Source organism: Lissotriton vulgaris, chromosome 12 (genome assembly GCF_964263255.1).
Source record: "Lissotriton vulgaris chromosome 12, aLisVul1.2, whole genome shotgun sequence".
NCBI classification, from domain to species: domain Eukaryota; kingdom Metazoa; phylum Chordata; class Amphibia; order Caudata; family Salamandridae; genus Lissotriton; species Lissotriton vulgaris.
Genome location: NC_141700.1, coordinates 800,361,560 through 800,380,253, shown reverse-complemented (window position 1 = coordinate 800,380,253; position 18,694 = coordinate 800,361,560). Strand labels below are relative to the sequence as shown.

General features: G+C 59.2%; 1 protein-coding gene across 2 annotated transcripts in view; it reads right to left on the bottom strand.

The window, feature by feature from the left end:
* Window positions 1-18,694, bottom strand: part of GLTPD2 (glycolipid transfer protein domain containing 2) — a 57,269-nt gene that overhangs the window by 37,448 nt on the left and 1,127 nt on the right. The window lies entirely within an intron of this gene.

Here is an 18,694-nt window from a genome sequence, read left to right as displayed (position 1 = left end):
GTGGTGTCTTTGCTGCTGACCCTTGAAAGAGTAGAAGCGATTTGCGATCCGTGGGTACAGTGAACGGGTGGCCATACAGGTAAATGTGGAAGTGTCACACCCCCAGTGAATTGCAATGACCTCTTTCTCGATGTGGAAGTACCGTTGTTCTATTGTGGTCAGTGCTCTGCTGGCATAGGGGACCGGGGCCCACTCTCTGCATGACCGTTTCTGTGACAGGACCACTACAAGTCCCGTCGGACAGGCGTCCACTGACAGCTCCGTGTCCATGGCAGGGTGGGACTATGCAAGGGTGATCCCTTCTGAAAGCGCTTCCTTGGTGGCTGGAACACCTTCTTTTCTTCCACTCCCCACCACCAGGAGGTAGATGTGTTGGTCAGTACCCGGAGCGGCTCAGTGAGTTGAGAGAGGTTTTGCATAAATAGGCCACTATAAGTGAGGCCAGATATACGACCATTCCATTTTGCGGGTTGTAAATTTTGATTTTTTGTGAATCGTAATTTGCGACTTGCAAAACGGAATGTACTAATGTGTCTTAGACCTATTTTGCGATTCCCAATAGGGTCGCAAATGACCTGAGTCATCAATAATCATGAGGCAAGTCACAATATGCGACCCATTGGGAATGGGCAAGAACACAGGGAAAGAGGCCTGCTAGGGATAGCAGAGCACCATATCTGTGTTTACTTCTGAGTCTGCCACATGTCAAGTCTGTGGCTCTCAAAGGCTGAAAGGGCTGGGGCTGAGTCTATCACATGTCAGGTCTGTGGCAATCAAAGGCTGGAAGGGCTGGGGCTGAGTCTGTCACTTGTCAGGTCTGTGGCAATCAAAGGCTGGAAGGGCTGGGGCTGAGTCTGTCACTTGTCAGGTCTGTGGCAATCAAAGGCTGGAAGGGCTGGGGCTGAGGCTGTCACATGCCAGGTCTGTGGCTCTCAAAGCCTGGAAGGGCTGGGGCTGAGGCTGTCACTGGTCAGGTCTGTGACTCTCAAAGGCTGGAAGGGCTGGGGCTGAGGCTGTCACATGCCAGGTCTGTGGCTCTCAAAGGCTGGAAGGGCTGGGGCTGAGGCTGTCACATGTCAGGTCTGTGGCTCTCAGAGGCTGGAAGGGCTGGGGCTGAGGCTGTCACATGTCAGGGCTGTGGCTCTCAAAGGCTGAAAGGGCTGGGGCTGAGTCTATCACATGTCAGGTCTGTGGCAATCAAAGGCTGGAAGGGCTGGGGCTGAGTCTGTCACTTGTCAGGTCTGTGGCAATCAAAGGCTGGAAGGGCTGGGGCTGAGTCTGTCACTTGTCAGGTCTGTGGCAATCAAAGGCTGGAAGGGCTGGGGCTGAGTCTGTCACTTGTCAGGTCTGTGGCAATCAAAGGCTGGAAGGGCTGGGGCTGAGGCTGTCACATGCCAGGTCTGTGGCTCTCAAAGCCTGGAAGGGCTGGGGCTGAGGCTGTCACTGGTCAGGTCTGTGACTCTCAAAGGCTGGAAGGGCTGGGGCTGAGGCTGTCACATGCCAGGTCTGTGGCTCTCAAAGGCTGGAAGGGCTGGGGCTGAGGCTGTCACATGTCAGGTCTGTGGCTCTCAGAGGCTGGAAGGGCTGGGGCTGAGGCTGTCACATGTCAGGGCTGTGGCTCTCAAAGGCTGGAAGGGCTGGGGCTGTGTCTATCACATGTCAGGTCTGTGGCTCTGAAAGGCTGGAAGGGCTGGGGCTGAGGCTGTCACATGTCAGGGCTGTGGCTCTCAAAGGCTGGAAGGGCTGGGGCTGTGTCTATCACATGCCAGGTCTGTGGCTCTCAAAGGCTGGAAGGGCTGGGGCTGTGTCTATCACATGCCAGGTCTGTGGCTCTCAAAGGCTGGAAGGGCTGGGGCTGTGTCTATCACATGTCAGGTCTGTGGCTCTCAAAGGCTGGAAGGGCTGGGGCTGAGGCTGTCACATGTCAGGTCTGTGGCTCTCAAAGGCTGGAAGGGCTGGGGCTGAGGCTGTCACATGTCAGGTCTGTGGCTCTCAAAGGCTGGAAGGGCTGGGGCTGAGGCTGTCACATGCCAGGTCTGTGGCTCTCAAAGGCTGGAAGGGCTGGGGCTGCGTCTGTCACATGCCAGGTCTGTGGCTCTCAAAGGCTGGAAGGGCTGGGGCTGCGTCTGTCACATGCCAGGTCTGTGGCTCTCAAAGGCTGGAAGGGCTGGGGCTGAGGCTGTCACATGTCAGGTCTGTGGCTCTCAAAGGCTGGAAGGGCTGGGGACGAGGCTGTCACATGTCAGGTCTGTGGCTCTCAAAGGCTGGAAGGGCTGGGGCTGAGGCTGTCACATGTCAGGTCTGTGGCTCTCAGAGGCTGGAAGGGCTGGGGCTGAGGCTGTCACATGCCAGGTCTGTGGCTCTCAAAGGCTGGAAGGGCTGGGGCTGAGTCTGTCACTTGTCAGGTCTGTGGCAATCAAAGGCTGGAAGGGCTGGGGCTGAGTCTGTCACTTGTCAGGTCTGTGGCAATCAAAGGCTGGAAGGGCTGGGGCTGAGGCTGTCACATGCCAGGTCTGTGGCTCTCAAAGCCTGGAAGGGCTGGGGCTGAGGCTGTCACTGGTCAGGTCTGTGACTCTCAAAGGCTGGAAGGGCTGGGGCTGAGGCTGTCACATGCCAGGTCTGTGGCTCTCAAAGGCTGGAAGGGCTGGGGCTGAGGCTGTCACATGCCAGGTCTGTGGCTCTCAAAGGCTGGAAGGGCTGGGGCTGAGGCTGTCACATGTCAGGTCTGTGGCTCTCAGAGGCTGGAAGGGCTGGGGCTGAGGCTGTCACATGTCAGGGCTGTGGCTCTCAAAGGCTGGAAGGGCTGGGGCTGTGTCTATCACATGTCAGGTCTGTGGCTCTCAAAGGCTGGAAGGGCTGGGGCTGAGGCTGTCACATGTCAGGGCTGTGGCTCTCAAAGGCTGGAAGGGCTGGGGCTGTGTCTATCACATGCCAGGTCTGTGGCTCTCAAAGGCTGGAAGGGCTGGGGCTGTGTCTATCACATGCCAGGTCTGTGGCTCTCAAAGGCTGGAAGGGCTGGGGCTGTGTCTATCACATGTCAGGTCTGTGGCTCTCAAAGGCTGGAAGGGCTGGGGCTGAGGCTGTCACATGTCAGGTCTGTGGCTCTCAAAGGCTGGAAGGGCTGGGGCTGAGGCTGTCACATGTCAGGTCTGTGGCTCTCAAAGGCTGGAAGGGCTGGGGCTGAGGCTGTCACATGCCAGGTCTGTGGCTCTCAAAGGCTGGAAGGGCTGGGGCTGCGTCTGTCACATGCCAGGTCTGTGGCTCTCAAAGGCTGGAAGGGCTGGGGCTGCGTCTGTCACATGCCAGGTCTGTGGCTCTCAAAGGCTGGAAGGGCTGGGGCTGAGGCTGTCACATGTCAGGTCTGTGGCTCTCAAAGGCTGGAAGGGCTGGGGATGAGGCTGTCACATGTCAGGTCTGTGGCTCTCAAAGGCTGGAAGGGCTGGGGCTGAGGCTGTCACATGTCAGGTCTGTGGCTCTCAGAGGCTGGAAGGGCTGGGGCTGAGGCTGTCACATGCCAGGTCTGTGGCTCTCAAAGGCTGGAAGGGCTGGGGCTGAGGCTGTCACATGTCAGGTCTGTGACTCTCAGAGGCTGGAAGGGCTGGGGCTGAGGCTGTCACATGCCAGGTCTGTGGCTCTCAAAGGCTGGAAGGGCTGGGGCTGAGGCTGTCACATGTCAGGTCTGTGGCTCTCAAAGGCTGGAAGGGCTGGGGCTGAGGCTGTCACATGTCAGGTCTGTGACTCTCAAGGGCTGGAAGGGCTGGGGCTGAGGCTGTCACATGCCAGGTCTGTGGCTCTCAAAGGCTGGAAGGGCTGGGGCTGTGTCTATCACATGTTAGGTCTGTGCCTCTCAAAGGCTGGAAGGGCTGGGGCTGAGGCTGTCACATGCCAGGTCTGTGGCTCCCAAAGGCTGGAAGGGCTGGGGCTGTGTCTATCATATGTCAGGTCTATGGCTCTCAAAGGCTGGAAGGGCTGGGGCTGAGGCTGTCACATGCCAGGTCTGTGGCTCTCAAAGGCTGGAAGGGCTGGGGCTGAGGCTGTCACATGTCAGGTCTGTGGCTCTCAAAGGCTGGAAGGGCTGGGGCTGAGGCTGTCACATGTCAGGTCTATGGCTCTCAAAGGCTGGAAGGGCTGGGGCTGAGGCTGTCACATGCCAGGTCGGTGGCAATCAAAGGCTGGAAGGGCTGGGGCTGAGTCTGTCACATGTCAGGTCTGTGGCTCTCAAAGGCTGGAAGGGCTGGGGCTGAGTCTATCACATGCCAGGTCTGTGGCTCTCAAAGGCTGGAAGGGCTGGGGCTGAGGTTGTCACATGCCAGGTCTGTGGCTCTCAAAGGCTGGAAGGGCTGGGGCTGAGGCTGTCACATGCCAGGTCTGTGGCTCTCAAAGGCTGGAAGGGCTGGGGGTGAGGCTGTCACATGTCAGGTCTGTGGCTCTCAAAGGCTGGAAGGGCTGGGGCTGAGGCTGTCACATGCCAGGTCTGTGGCTCTCAAAGGCTGGAAGGGCTGGGGCTGAGGCTGTCACATGTCAGGTCTGTGGCTCTCAAAGGCTGGAAGGGCTGGGGCTGAGGTTGTCACATGTTAGGTCTGTGGCTCTCAAAGGCTGGAAGGGCTGGGGCTGAGGCTGTCACATGCCAGGTCTGTGGCTCTCAAAGGCTGGAAGGGCTGGGGCTGAGGTTGTCACGTGTTAGGTCTGTGGCTCTCAAAGGCTGGAAGGGCTGGGGCTGAGGCTGTCACATGCCAGGTCTGTGGCTCTCAAAGGCTGGAAGGGCTGGGGCTGAGGCTGTCACATGTCAGGTCTGTGGCTCTCAAAGGCTGGAAGGGCTGGGGCTGAGGCTGTCACATGCCAGGTCTGTGGCTCTCAAAGGCTGGAAGGGCTGGGGCTGAGGCTGTCACATGTCAGGTCTGTGGCTCTCAAAGGCTGGAAGGGCTGGGGCTGTGTCTATCACATGTCAGGTCTATGGCTCTCAAAGGCTGGAAGGGCTGGGGCTGAGGCTGTCACATGTCAGGTCTGTGGCTCTCAAAGGCTGGAAGGGCTGGGGCTGTGTCTATCACATGTCAGGTCTGTGGCTCTCAAAGGCTGGAAGGGCTGGGGCTGAGGCTGTCACATGTCAGGGCTGTGGCTCTCAAAGGCTGGAAGGGCTGGGGCTGTGTCTATCACATGCCAGGTCTGTGGCTCTCAAAGGCTGGAAGGGCTGGGGCTGTGTCTATCACATGCCAGGTCTGTGGCTCTCAAAGGCTGGAAGGGCTGGGGCTGTGTCTATCACATGTCAGGTCTGTGGCTCTCAAAGGCTGGAAGGGCTGGGGCTGAGGCTGTCACATGTCAGGTCTGTGGCTCTCAAAGGCTGGAAGGGCTGGGGCTGAGGCTGTCACATGTCAGGTCTGTGACTCTCAAAGGCTGGAAGGGCTGGGGCTGAGGCTGTCACATGTCAGGTCTGTGACTCTCAAAGGCTGGAAGGGCTGGGGCTTAGGCTGTCACATGTCAGGTCTGTGGCTCTCAAAGGCTGGAAGGGCTGGGGATGAGGCTGTCACATGTCAGGTCTGTGGCTCTCAGAGGCTGGAAGGGCTGGGGCTGAGGCTGTCACATGCCAGGTCTGTGGCTCTCAAAGGCTGGAAGGGCTGGGGATGAGGCTGTCACATGTCAGGTCTGTGGCTCTCAGAGGCTGGAAGGGCTGGGGCTGAGGCTGTCACATGCCAGGTCTGTGGCTCTCAAAGGCTGGAAGGGCTGGGGCTGTGTCTATCACATGTCAGGTCTGTGGCTCTCAAAGGCTGGAAGGGCTGGGGCTGAGGCTGTCACATGTCAGGTCTGTGGCTCTCAAAGGCTGGAAGGGCTGGGGCTGAGGCTGTCACATGTCAGGTCTGTGGCTCTCAAAGGCTGGGGCTGAGGCTGTCACATGTCAGGTCTGTGGCTCTCAAAGGCTGGAAGGGCTGGGGCTGAGGCTGTCACATGCCAGGTCTGTGGCTCTCAAAGGCTGGAAGGGCTGGGGCTGAGGCTGTCACATGTCAGGTCTGTGGCTCTCAAAGGCTGGAAGGGCTGGGGCTGAGGCTGTCACATGTCAGGTCTGTGACTCTCAAGGGCTGGAAGGGCTGGGGCTGAGGCTGTCACATGCCAGGTCTGTGGCTCTCAAAGGCTGGAAGGGCTGGGGCTGTGTCTATTACATGTTAGGTCTGTGCCTCTCAAAGGCTGGAAGGGCTGGGGCTGAGGCTGTCACATGCCAGGTCTGTGGCTCCCAAAGGCTGGAAGGGCTGGGGCTGTGTCTATCACATGTCAGGTCTATGGCTCTCAAAGGCTGGAAGGGCTGGGGCTGAGGCTGTCACATGCCAGGTCTGTGGCTCTCAAAGGCTGGAAGGGCTGGGGCTGAGGCTGTCACTTGTCAGGTCTGTGGCTCTCAGAGGCTGGAAGGGCTGGGGCTGAGGCTGTCACATGCCAGGTCTGTGGCTCTCAAAGGCTGGAAGGGCTGGGGCTGAGGCTGTCACATGCCAGGTCTGTGGCTCTCAAAGGCTGGAAGGGCTGGGGCTGAGGCTGTCACATGCCAGGTCTGTGGCTCTCAAAGGCTGGAAGGGCTGAGTCTATCACATGCCAGGTCTGTGGCTCTCAAAGGCTGGAAGGGCTGGTGCTGTGTCTATCACATGTCAGGTCTATGGCTCTCAAAGGCTGGAAGGGCTGGGGCTGAGGCTGTCAAATGTGAGGTCTGTGGCTCTCAAAGGCTGGAAGGGCTGGGGCTGAGGCTGTCACATGTCAGGTCTGTGGCTCTCAAAGGCTGGAAGGGCTGGGGCTGAGGCTGTCACATGTCAGGTCTGTGGCTCTCAAAGGCTGGGGCTGAGGCTGTCACATGTCAGGTCTGTGGCTCTCAAAGGCTGGAAGGGCTGGGGCTGAGGCTGTCACATGTCAGGTCTGTGGCTCTCAAAGGCTGGGGCTGAGGCTGTCACATGTCAGGTCTGTGGCTCTCAAAGGCTGGAAGGGCTGGGGCTGAGGCTGTCACATGTCAGGTCTGTGACTCTCAAAGGCTGGAAGGGCTGGGTCTGAGGCTGTCACATGTCAGGTCTGTGGCTCTCAAAGGCTGGAAGGGCTGGGGCTGAGGCTGTCACATGCCAGGTCTGTGGCTCTCAAAGGCTGGAAGGGCTGGGGCTGAGGCTGTCACATGTCAGGTCTGTGGCTCTCAAAGGCTGGAAGGGCTGGGGCTGAGGCTGTCACATGCCAGGTCTGTGGCTCTCAAAGGCTGGAAGGGCTGGGGCTGAGGCTATCACATGTCAGGTCTGTGGCTCTCAAAGGCTGGAAGGGCTGGGGCTGAGGCTGTCACATGCCAGGTCTGTGGCTCTCAAAGGCTGGAAGGGCTGGTGCTGAGGCTGTCACTTGTCAGGTCTGTGGCTCTCAGAGGCTGGAAGGGCTGGGGCTGAGGCTGTCACATGTCAGGTCTGTGGCTCTCAAAGGCTGGAAGGGCTGGGGCTGAGGCTGTCACATGCCAGGTCTGTGGCTCTCAAATGCTGGAAGGGCTGGGGCTGAGGCTGTCACATGTCAGGTCTGTGGCTCTCAAAGGCTGGAAGGGCTGGGGCTGTGTCTATCACATGTCAGGTCTATGGCTCTCAAAGGCTGGAAGGGCTGGGGCTGAGGCTGTCACATGTCAGGTCTGTGGCTCTCAAAGGCTGGAAGGGCTGGGGCTGTGTCTATCACATGTCAGGTCTGTGGCTCTCAAAGGCTGTAAGGGCTGGGGCTGAGGCTGTCACATGTCAGGGCTGTGGCTCTCAAAGGCTGGAAGGGCTGGGGCTGTGTCTATCACATGCCAGGTCTGTGGCTCTCAAAGGCTGGAAGGGCTGGGGCTGTGTCTATCACATGCCAGGTCTGTGGCTCTCAAAGGCTGGAAGGGCTGGGGCTGTGTCTATCACATGTCAGGTCTGTGGCTCTCAAAGGCTGGAAGGGCTGGGGCTGAGGCTGTCACATGTCAGGTCTGTGGCTCTCAAAGGCTGGAAGGGCTGGGGCTGAGGCTGTCACATGTCAGGTCTGTGACTCTCAAAGGCTGGAAGGGCTGGGGCTGAGGCTGTCACATGTCAGGTCTGTGACTCTCAAAGGCTGGAAGGGCTGGGGCTGAGGCTGTCACATGCCAGGTCTGTGGCTCTCAAAGGCTGGAAGGGCTGGGGCTGAGGCTGTCACATGTCAGGTCTGTGGCTCCCAAAGGCTGGAAGGGCTGGGGCTGAGGCTGTCACATGTCAGGTCTGTGACTCTCAAGGGCTGGAAGGGCTGGGGCTGAGGCTGTCACATGCCAGGTCTGTGGCTCTCAAAGGCTGGAAGGGCTGGGGCTGTGTCTATCACATGTTAGGTCTGTGCCTCTCAAAGGCTGGAAGGGCTGGGGCTGAGGCTGTCACATGCCAGGTCTGTAGCTCCCAAAGGCTGGAAGGGCTGGGGCTGTGTCTATCACATGTCAGGTCTATGGCTCTCAAAGGCTGGAAGGGCTGGGGCTGAGGCTGTCACATGCCAGGTCTGTGGCTCTCAAAGGCTGGAAGGGCTGGGGCTGAGGCTGTCACTTGTCAGGTCTGTGGCTCTCAGAGGCTGGAAGGGCTGGGGCTGAGGCTGTCACATGCCAGGTCTGTGGCTCTCAAAGGCTAGAAGGGCTGGGGCTGAGGCTGTCACATGCCAGGTCTGTGGCTCTCAAAGGCTGGAAGGGCTGGGGCTGAGGCTGTCACATGTCAGGTCTGTGGCTCTCAGAGGCTGGAAGGGCTGGGGCTGAGGCTGTCACATGCCAGGTCTGTGGCTCTCAAAGGCTGGAAGGGCTGGGGCTGAGGCTGTCACATGCCAGGTCTGTGGCTCTCAAAGGCTGGAAGGGCTGGGGCTGAGGCTGTCACATGCCAGGTCTGTGGCTCTCAAAGGCTGGAAGGGCTGGGGCTGAGGCTGTCACATGTCAGGTCTGTGGCTCTCAAAGGCTGGAAGGGCTGGGGCTGAGGCTGTCACATGCCAGGTCTGTGGCTCTCAAAGGCTGGAAGGGCTGGGGCTGAGGCTGTCACTTGTCAGGTCTGTGGCTCTCAGAGGCTGGAAGGGCTGGGGCTGAGGCTGTCACATGTCAGGTCTGTGGCTCTCAAAGGCTGGAAGGGCTGGGGCTGAGGCTGTCACATGCCAGGTCTGTGGCTCTCAAATGCTGGAAGGGCTGGGGCTGAGGCTGTCACATGTCAGGTCTGTGGCTCTCAAAGGCTGGAAGGGCTGGGGCTGTGTCTATCACATGCCAGGTCTGTGGCTCTCAAAGGCTGGAAGGGCTGGGGCTGTGTCTATCACATGTCAGGTCTGTGGCTCTCAAAGGCTGGAAGGGCTGGGGCTGAGGCTGTCACATGTCAGGTCTGTGGCTCTCAAAGGCTGGAAGGGCTGGGGCTGGGGCTGAGGCTGTCACATGTCAGGTCTGTGACTCTCAAAGGCTGGAAGGGCTGGGGCTGAGGCTGTCACATGTCAGGTCTGTGACTCTCAAAGGCTGGAAGGGCTGGGGCTGAGGCTGTCACATGCCAGGTCTGTGGCTCTCAAAGGCTGGAAGGGCTGGGGCTGAGGCTGTCACATGCCAGGTCTGTGGCTCTCAAAGGCTGGAAGGGCTGGGGCTGAGGCTGTCACTTGTCAGGTCTGTGGCTCTCAGAGGCTGGAAGGGCTGGGGCTGAGGCTGTCACATGTCAGGTCTGTGGCTCTCAAAGGCTGGAAGGGCTGGGGCTGAGGCTGTCACATGCCAGGTCTGTGGCTCTCAAATGCTGGAAGGGCTGGGGCTGAGGCTGTCACATGTCAGGTCTGTGGCTCTCAAAGGCTGGAAGGGCTGGGGCTGTGTCTATCACATGTCAGGTCAATGGCTCTCAAAGGCTGGAAGGGCTGGGGCTGAGGCTGTCACATGTCAGGTCTGTGGCTCTCAAAGGCTGGAAGGGCTGGGGCTGTGTCTATCACATGTCAGGTCTGTTGCTCTCAAAGGCTGGAAGGGCTGGGGCTGAGGCTGTCACATGTCAGGGCTGTGGCTCTCAAAGGCTGGAAGGGCTGGGGCTGTGTCTATCACATGCCAGGTCTGTGGCTCTCAAAGGCTGGAAGGGCTGGGGCTGTGTCTATCACATGCCAGGTCTGTGGCTCTCAAAGGCTGGAAGGGCTGGGGCTGTGTCTATCACATGTCAGGTCTGTGGCTCTCAAAGGCTGGAAGGGCTGGGGCTGAGGCTGTCACATGTCAGGTCTGTGGCTCTCAAAGGCTGGAAGGGCTGGGGCTGAGGCTGTCACATGTCAGGTCTGTGACTCTCAAAGGCTGGAAGGGCTGGGGCTGAGGCTGTCACATGTCAGGTCTGTGACTCTCAAAGGCTGGAAGGGCTGGGGCTGAGGCTGTCACATGCCAGGTCTGTGGCTCTCAAAGGCTGGAAGGGCTGGGGCTGAGGCTGTCACATGCCAGGTCTGTGGCTCTCAAAGGCTGGAAGGGCTGGGGCTGAGGCTGTCACTTGTCAGGTCTGTGGCTCTCAGAGGCTGGAAGGGCTGGGGCTGAGGCTGTCACATGTCAGGTCTGTGGCTCTCAAAGGCTGGAAGGGCTGGGGCTGAGGCTGTCACATGCCAGGTCTGTGGCTCTCAAATGCTGGAAGGGCTGGGGCTGAGGCTGTCACATGTCAGGTATGTGGCTCTCAAAGGCTGGAAGGGCTGGGGCTGTGTCTATCACATGTCAGGTCTATGGCTCTCAAAGGCTGGAAGGGCTGGGGCTGAGGCTGTCACATGTCAGGTCTGTGGCTCTCAAAGGCTGGAAGGGCTGGGGCTGTGTCTATCACATGTCAGGTCTGTGGCTCTCAAAGGCTGTAAGGGCTGGGGCTGAGGCTGTCACATGTCAGGGCTGTGGCTCTCAAAGGCTGGAAGGGCTGGGGCTGTGTCTATCACATGCCAGGTCTGTGGCTCTCAAAGGCTGGAAGGGCTGGGGCTGTGTCTATCACATGCCAGGTCTGTGGCTCTCAAAGGCTGGAAGGGCTGGGGCTGTGTCTATCACATGTCAGGTCTGTGGCTCTCAAAGGCTGGAAGGGCTGGGGCTGAGGCTGTCACATGTCAGGTCTGTGGCTCTCAAAGGCTGGAAGGGCTGGGGCTGAGGCTGTCACATGTCAGGTCTGTGACTCTCAAAGGCTGGAAGGGCTGGGGCTGAGGCTGTCACATGTCAGGTCTGTGACTCTCAAAGGCTGGAAGGGCTGGGGATGAGGCTGTCACATGCCAGGTCTGTGGCTCTCAAAGGCTGGAAGGGCTGGGGCTGAGGCTGTCACATGTCAGGTCTGTGGCTCTCAAAGGCTGGAAGGGCTGGGGCTGAGGCTGTCACATGTCAGGTCTGTGACTCTCAAGGGCTGGAAGGGCTGGGGCTGAGGCTGTCACATGCCAGGTCTGTGGCTCTCAAAGGCTGGAAGGGCTGGGGCTGTGTCTATCACATGTTAGGTCTGTGCCTCTCAAAGGCTGGAAGGGCTGGGGCTGAGGCTGTCACATGCCAGGTCTGTGGCTCCCAAAGGCTGGAAGGGCTGGGGCTGTGTCTATCACATGTCAGGTCTATGGCTCTCAAAGGCTGGAAGGGCTGGGGCTGAGGCTGTCACATGCCAGGTCTGTGGCTCTCAAAGGCTGGAAGGGCTGGGGCTGAGGCTGTCACTTGTCAGGTCTGTGGCTCTCAGAGGCTGGAAGGGTTGGGGCTGAGGCTGTCACATGCCAGGTCTGTGGCTCACAAAGGCTGGAAGGGCTGGGGCTGAGGCTGTCACATGCCAGGTCTGTGGCTCTCAAAGGCTGGAAGGGCTGGGGCTGAGGCTGTCACATGCCAGGTCTGTGGCTCTCAAAGGCTGGAAGGGCTGAGTCTATCACATGCCAGGTCTGTGGCTCTCAAAGGCTGGAAGGGCTGGGGCTGAGGCTGTCACATGTCAGGTCTGTGGCTCTCAAAGGCTGGAAGGGCTGGGGCTGAGGCTGTCACATGTCAGGTCTGTGACTCTCAAAGGCTGGAAGTGCTGGGGCTGAGGCTGTCACATGTCAGGTCTGTGACTCTCAAAGGCTGGAAGGGCTGGGGCTGAGGCTGTCACATGCCAGGTCTGTGGCTCTCAAAGGCTGGAAGGGCTGGGGCTGAGGCTGTCACATGTCAGGTCTGTGGCTCTCAAAGGCTGGAAGGGCTGGGTCTGAGGCTGTCACATGTCAGGTCTGTGACTCTCAAAGGCTGGAAGGGCTGGGGCTGAGGCTGTTACATGCCAGGTCTGTGGCTCTCAAAGGCTGGAAGGGCTGGGGCTGTGTCTATCACATGTTAGGTCTGTGCCTCTCAAAGGCTGGAAGGGCTGGGGCTGAGGCTGTCACATGCCAGGTCTGTGGCTCTCAAAGGCTGGAAGGGCTGGGGCTGAGGCTGTCACATGTCAGGTCTGTGGCTCTCAAAGGTTGGGGCTGAGGCTGTCACATGTCAGGTCTGTGGCTCTCAAAGGCTGGAAGGGCTGGGGCTGAGGCTGTCACATGTCAGGTCTGTGGCTCTCAAAGGCTGGGGCTGAGGCTGTCACATGTCAGGTCTGTGGCTCTCAAAGGCTGGAAGGGCTGGGGCTGAGGCTGTCACATGTCAGGTCTGTGACTCTCAAAGGCTGGAAGGGCTGGGGCTGAGGCTGTCACATGTCAGGTCTGTGGCTCTCAAAGGCTGGAAGGGCTGGGGCTGAGGCTGTCACATGCCAGGTCTGTGGCTCTCAAAGGCTGGAAGGGCTGGGGCTGAGGCTGTCACATGTCAGGTCTGTGGCTCTCAAAGGCTGGAAGGGCTGGGGCTGAGGCTGTCACATGCCAGGTCTGTGGCTCTCAAAGGCTGGAAGGGCTGGGGCTGAGGCTGTCACATGTCAGGTCTGTGGCTCTCAAAGGCTGGAAGGGCTGGGGCTGAGGCTGTCACATGCCAGGTCTGTGGCTCTCAAAGGCTGGAAGGGCTGGGGCTGAGGCTGTCACTTGTCAGGTCTGTGGCTCTCAGAGGCTGGAAGGGCTGGGGCTGAGGCTGTCACATGTCAGGTCTGTGGCTCTCAAAGGCTGGAAGGGCTGGGGCTGAGGCTGTCACATGCCAGGTCTGTGGCTCTCAAATGCTGGAAGGGCTGGGGCTGAGGCTGTCACATGTCAGGTCTGTGGCTCTCAAAGGCTGGAAGGGCTGGGGCTGTGTCTATCACATGTCAGGTCTATGGCTCTCAAAGGCTGGAAGGGCTGGGGCTGAGGCTGTCACATGTCAGGTCTGTGGCTCTCAAAGGCTGGAAGGGCTGGGGCTGTTTCTATCACATGTCAGGTCTGTGGCTCTCAAAGGCTGGAAGGGCTGGGGCTGAGGCTGTCACATGTCAGGGATGTGGCTCTCAAAGGCTGGAAGGGCTGGGGCTGTGTCTATCACATGCCAGGTCTGTGGCTCTCAAAGGCTGGAAGGGCTGGGGCTGTGTCTATCACATGCCAGGTCTGTGGCTCTCAAAGGCTGGAAGGGCTGGGGCTGTGTCTATCACATGTCAGGTCTGTGGCTCTCAAAGGCTGGAAGGGCTGGGGCTGAGGCTGTCACATGTCAGGTCTGTGGCTCTCAAAGGCTGGAAGGGCTGGGGCTGAGGCTGTCACATGTCAGGTCTGTGACTCTCAAAGGCTGGAAGGGCTGGGGCTGAGGCTGTCACATGTCAGGTCTGTGACTCTCAAAGGCTGGAAGGGCTGGGGCTGAGGCTGTCACATGCCAGGTCTGTGGCTCTCAAAGGCTGGAAGGGCTGGGGCTGAGGCTGTCACATGTCAGGTCTGTGGCTCTCAAAGGCTGGAAGGGCTGGGGCTGAGGCTGTCACATGTCAGGTCTGTGACTCTCAAGGGCTGGAAGGGCTGGGGCTGAGGCTGTCACATGCCAGGTCTGTGGCTCTCAAAGGCTGGAAGGGCTGGGGCTGTGTCTATCACATGTTAGGTCTGTGCCTCTCAAAGGCTGGAAGGGCTGGGGCTGAGGCTGTCACATGCCAGGTCTGTGGCTCCCAAAGGCTGGAAGGGCTGGGGCTGTGTCTATCACATGTCAGGTCTATGGCTCTCAAAGGCTGGAAGGGCTGGGGCTGAGGCTGTCACATGCCAGGTCTGTGGCTCTCAAAGGCTGGAAGGGCTGGGGCTGAGGCTGTCACTTGTCAGGTCTGTGGCTCTCAGAGGCTGGAAGGGCTGGGGCTGAGGCTGTCACATGCCAGGTCTGTGGCTCTCAAAGGCTGGAAGGGCTGGGGCTGAGGCTGTCACATGCCAGGTCTGTGGCTCTCAAAGGCTGGAAGGGCTGGGGCTGAGGCTGTCACATGCCAGGTCTGTGGCTCTCAAAGGCTGGAAGGGCTGAGTCTATCACATGCCAGGTCTGTGGCTCTCAAAGGCTGGAAGGGCTGGTGCTGTGTCTATCACATGTCAGGTCTATGGCTCTCAAAGGCTGGAAGGGCTGGGGCTGAGGCTGTCACATGTCAGGTCTGTGGCTCTCAAAGGCTGGAAGGGCTGGGGCTGAGGCTGTCACATGTCAGGTCTGTGACTCTCAAAGGCTGGAAGTGCTGGGGCTGAGGCTGTCACATGTCAGGTCTGTGACTCTCAAAGGCTGGAAGGGCTGGGGCTGAGGCTGTCACATGCCAGGTCTGTGGCTCTCAAAGGCTGGAAGGGCTGGGGCTGAGGCTGTCACATGTCAGGTCTGTGGCTCTCAAAGGCTGGAAGGGCTGGGGCTGAGGCTGTCACATGTCAGGTCTGTGACTCTCAAAGGCTGGAAGGGCTGGGGGTTAGGCTGTTACATGCCAGGTCTGTGGCTCTCAAAGGCTGGAAGGGCTGGGGCTGTGTCTATCACATGTTAGGTCTGTGCCTCTCAAAGGCTGGAAGGGCTGGGGCTGAGGCTGTCACATGCCAGGTCTGTGGCTCTCAAAGGCTGGAAGGGCTGGGGCTGAGGCTGTCACATGTCAGGTCTGTGGCTCTCAAAGGCTGGGGCTGAGGCTGTCACATGTCAGGTCTGTGGCTCTCAAAGGCTGGAAGGGCTGGGGCTGAGGCTGTCACATGTCAGGTCTGTGGCTCTCAAAGGCTGGGGCTGAGGCTGTCACATGTCAGGTCTGTGGCTCTCAAAGGCTGGAAGGGCTGGGGCTGAGGCTGTCACATGTCAGGTCTGTGACTCTCAAAGGCTGGAAGGGCTGGGGCTGAGGCTGTCACATGTCAGGTCTGTGGCTCTCAAAGGCTGGAAGGGCTGGGGCTGAGGCTGTCACATGCCAGGTCTGTGGCTCTCAAAGGCTGGAAGGGCTGGGGCTGAGGCTGTCACATGTCAGGTCTGTGGCTCTCAAAGGCTGGAAGGGCTGGGGCTGAGGCTGTCACATGCCAGGTCTGTGGCTCTCAAAGGCTGGAAGGGCTGGGGCTGAGGCTGTCACATGTCAGGTCTGTGGCTCTCAAAGGCTGGAAGGGCTGGGGCTGAGGCTGTCACATGTCAGGTCTGTGGCTCTCAAAGGCTGGAAGGGCTGGGGCTGAGGCTGTCACATGCCAGGTCTGTGGCTCTCAAAGGCTGGAAGGGCTGGGGCTGAGGCTGTCACTTGTCAGGTCTGTGGCTCTCAGAGGCTGGAAGGGCTGGGGCTGTGTCTATCACATGCCAGGTCTGTGGCTCTCAAAGGCTGGAAGGGCTGGGGCTGAGGCTGTCACATGTCAGGTCTGTGGCTCTCAAAGGCTGGAAGGGCTGGGGCTGAGGCTGTCACATGCCAGGTCTGTGGCTCTCAAATGCTGGAAGGGCTGGGGCTGAGGCTGTCACATGCCAGGTCAATGGCTCTCAAAGGCTGGAAGGGCTGGGGCTGAGGCTGTCACATGCCAGGTCTGTGGCTCTCAAAGGCTGGAAGGGCTGGGGCTGAGGCTGTCACATGCCAGGTCTGTGGCTCTCAAAGGCTGGAAGGGCTGGGGCTGAGGCTGTCACATGCCAGGTCTGTGGCTCTCAAAGGCTGGAAGGGCTGGGGCTGAGGCTGTCACTGGTCAGGTCTGTGGCTCTCAAAGGCTGGAAGGGCTGGGGCTGAGGCTGTCACATGCCAGGTCTGTGGCTCTCAAAGGCTGGAAGGGCTGGGGCTGAGGCTGTCACATGTCAGGTCTGTGACTCTCAAGGGCTGGAAGGGCTGGGGCTGAGGCTGTCACTGGTCAGTTCTATGGCTCTCAAAGGCTGGAAGGGCTGGGGCTGAGGCTGTCACGTGTCAGGTCTGTGACTCTCAAGGGCTGGAAGGGCTGGGGCTGAGGCTGTCACTGGTCAGGTCTGTGACTCTCAAAGGCTGGAAGGGCTGGGGCTGAGGTTGTCACATGTTAGGTCTGTGGCTCTCAAAGGCTGGAAGGGCTGGGGCTGAGGCTGTCACATGCCAGGTCTGTGGCTCTCAAAGGCTGGAAGGGCTGGGGCTGAGGTTGTCACGTGTTAGGTCTGTGGCTCTCAAAGGCTGGAAGGGCTGGGGCTGAGGCTGTCACATTTCAGGTCTGTGGCTCTCAGAGGCTGGAAGGGCTGGGGCTGAGGCTGTCACATGCCAGGTCTGTGGCTCTCAAAGGCTGGAAGGGCTGGGGCTGAGGCTGTCACATGCCAGGTCTGTGGCTCTCAAAGGCTGGAAGGGCTGGGGCTGAGGCTGTCACTGGTCAGGTCTGTGGCTCTCAAAGGCTGGAAGGGCTGGGGCTGAGGCTGTCACATGCCAGGTCTGTGGCTCTCAAAGGCTGGAAGGGCTGGGGATGAGGCTGTCACATGTCAGGTCTGTGGCTCTCAGAGGCTGGAAGGGCTGGGGCTGAGGCTGTCACATGTCAGGTCTGTGGCTCTCAAAGGCTGGAAGGGCTGGGGCTGAGGCTGTCACATGTCAGGTCTGTGGCTCTCAGAGGCTGGAAGGGCTGGAGCTGAGGCTGTCACTTGTCAGGTCTGTGGCTCTCAGAGGCTGGAAGGGCTGGGGCTGAGGCTGTCACATGTCAGGTCTGTGGCTCTCAAAGGCTGGAAGGGCTGGGGCTGAGGCTGTCACATGTCAGGTCTGTGGCTCTCAGAGGCTGGAAGGGCTGGGGCTGAGTCTGCCACATGTCAAGTCTGTGGCTGGAAGGGATGGGCAAATGTGAATCACATATCTGGACGGTGTCCATGAAAAGACGGTAGGGCTGGGGCAGGGTCGTCCTATCTCAGTCCCCTTCGACTGATAGGCCAGAAGGCCTGTGGCATAGTCAGCCTACATACAGCCAGTTCCAATAACACAGTAGGCCTGGGGCTCGCCACAACTTTCTGAGGGGACTGGTTTGAAGCAGAGACAGTCACCTGATGTCAGTTAAGCTGTCTCGAGGGCGGGGTGACCCAGAGCTTAGGCAGGGACTTTGGCCTCTGCAAACCCCGCCCCCAGGCAGGACTTTAACACCTTAGAAGCCAGGGCTCGTGGGAGCAGCAGTGAACGGGTCCTGGAGAGAGACACCCCCGGGACAGATGCTGGCATGGTGCCACCCCGCAGGTGGGTGGACGTGCCCTCCTGACACAGGGCCTCACAGGCGGGCAGAGCCCCTGGCTTGGCAGAGTGAAGCTGGGGGGCGGCAGGGCCGTGTCCCGCCGTGCATACATGTGTCAGACATGATGACGAGCGCCGCCGTCCCAGCTCCTCTCCAGTGCGGTTGATCTTGGGCACATTATCGCGTGCACAATGGTGAGATAGTGACCAATAGTGTAACAAAATACCATACACATGTGACATCTCTCGGTATCACATGCAATGCCTTTCACAACATACAGCGCCATCACATACAACAGCGTAGAATGACAGGAGCATACAAAAGTGTCCCGCAACGAACACACAACGGCAGAACACGCACATTTACAAGAGCCTTCACGCAAAGTACACACGATAGCACACAATGACGCAGGGTGAAATCCCCTGCAATAACGTAGCACGCAATAACATGTACATACATGTGCTCACAGCTCCTGTTCCACCACCACGTTCAACGAGAAGCGCCTCACAGAGGCGGCGTAGCCTCGTGTGACCCAGCCAGGCACTGGCCGGAAGCTCTTAGCTGCTGGTAGGGCTGGGGCAGAGTCACGCATCAGACGTCAGCGCCTCGAAACCCCGAGCATAGCAGAGAGCTTTAGCTGTCGGCAGAGTCACGCATCAGAGGAGAACACGTCAGCGCCTAGAAAACCCGAGCACAGCAGAGAGCTGTAGCTGTCGGTAGGGCTGGGGAAGAGTCACTCACCGGAAGAACACACGTCAGCGCCACTAAACGTAAGGCAGAGGTTATTACATGCCAGACAAACAGACCTTTAACCCTCCTGAGCTCGGATGCAGGAAGTAACTTGTCGATAAACACCAGGCGCGCAACGCCCATCGGGCTCAAAGGGCGACAGCCCCCCCCCCTCCACCCGTGTGTCAGCTTTTCTCAGTCGCACCGAGTGCTTCACAAGTCTTAAAAAGACCATGCACTTGTTAACGGGGCTTTGTTGTTTTTTCACCCCTTCAAATCCACACTGTCTACTGCTGGAAGAATCCCCCCCACACCCCCCGAAATTTTTAGTAACCCCGGAAATATGCCTCTGTACACAGGTAGGCCAGGGGCAGAGTTAATCACATGTCAAGCACAGGCCCCCAATGGTTCTTGAAGGCTGGTGGGGCTGGGGCAAAGACAGTCACTCTTTGGACAGAAGCCTAGCAGGCGACTGGCCTTGCCCAGCCCCTCCTGCCGTGTATACATCCCTAATTTTCCCATAGGCCTGTGCACCCTGACTGAAGCCAGTCGAACCCGCCCCCTGGCTGAAGCCAGTCCACCCTGACTCCTGCTTGAGGCC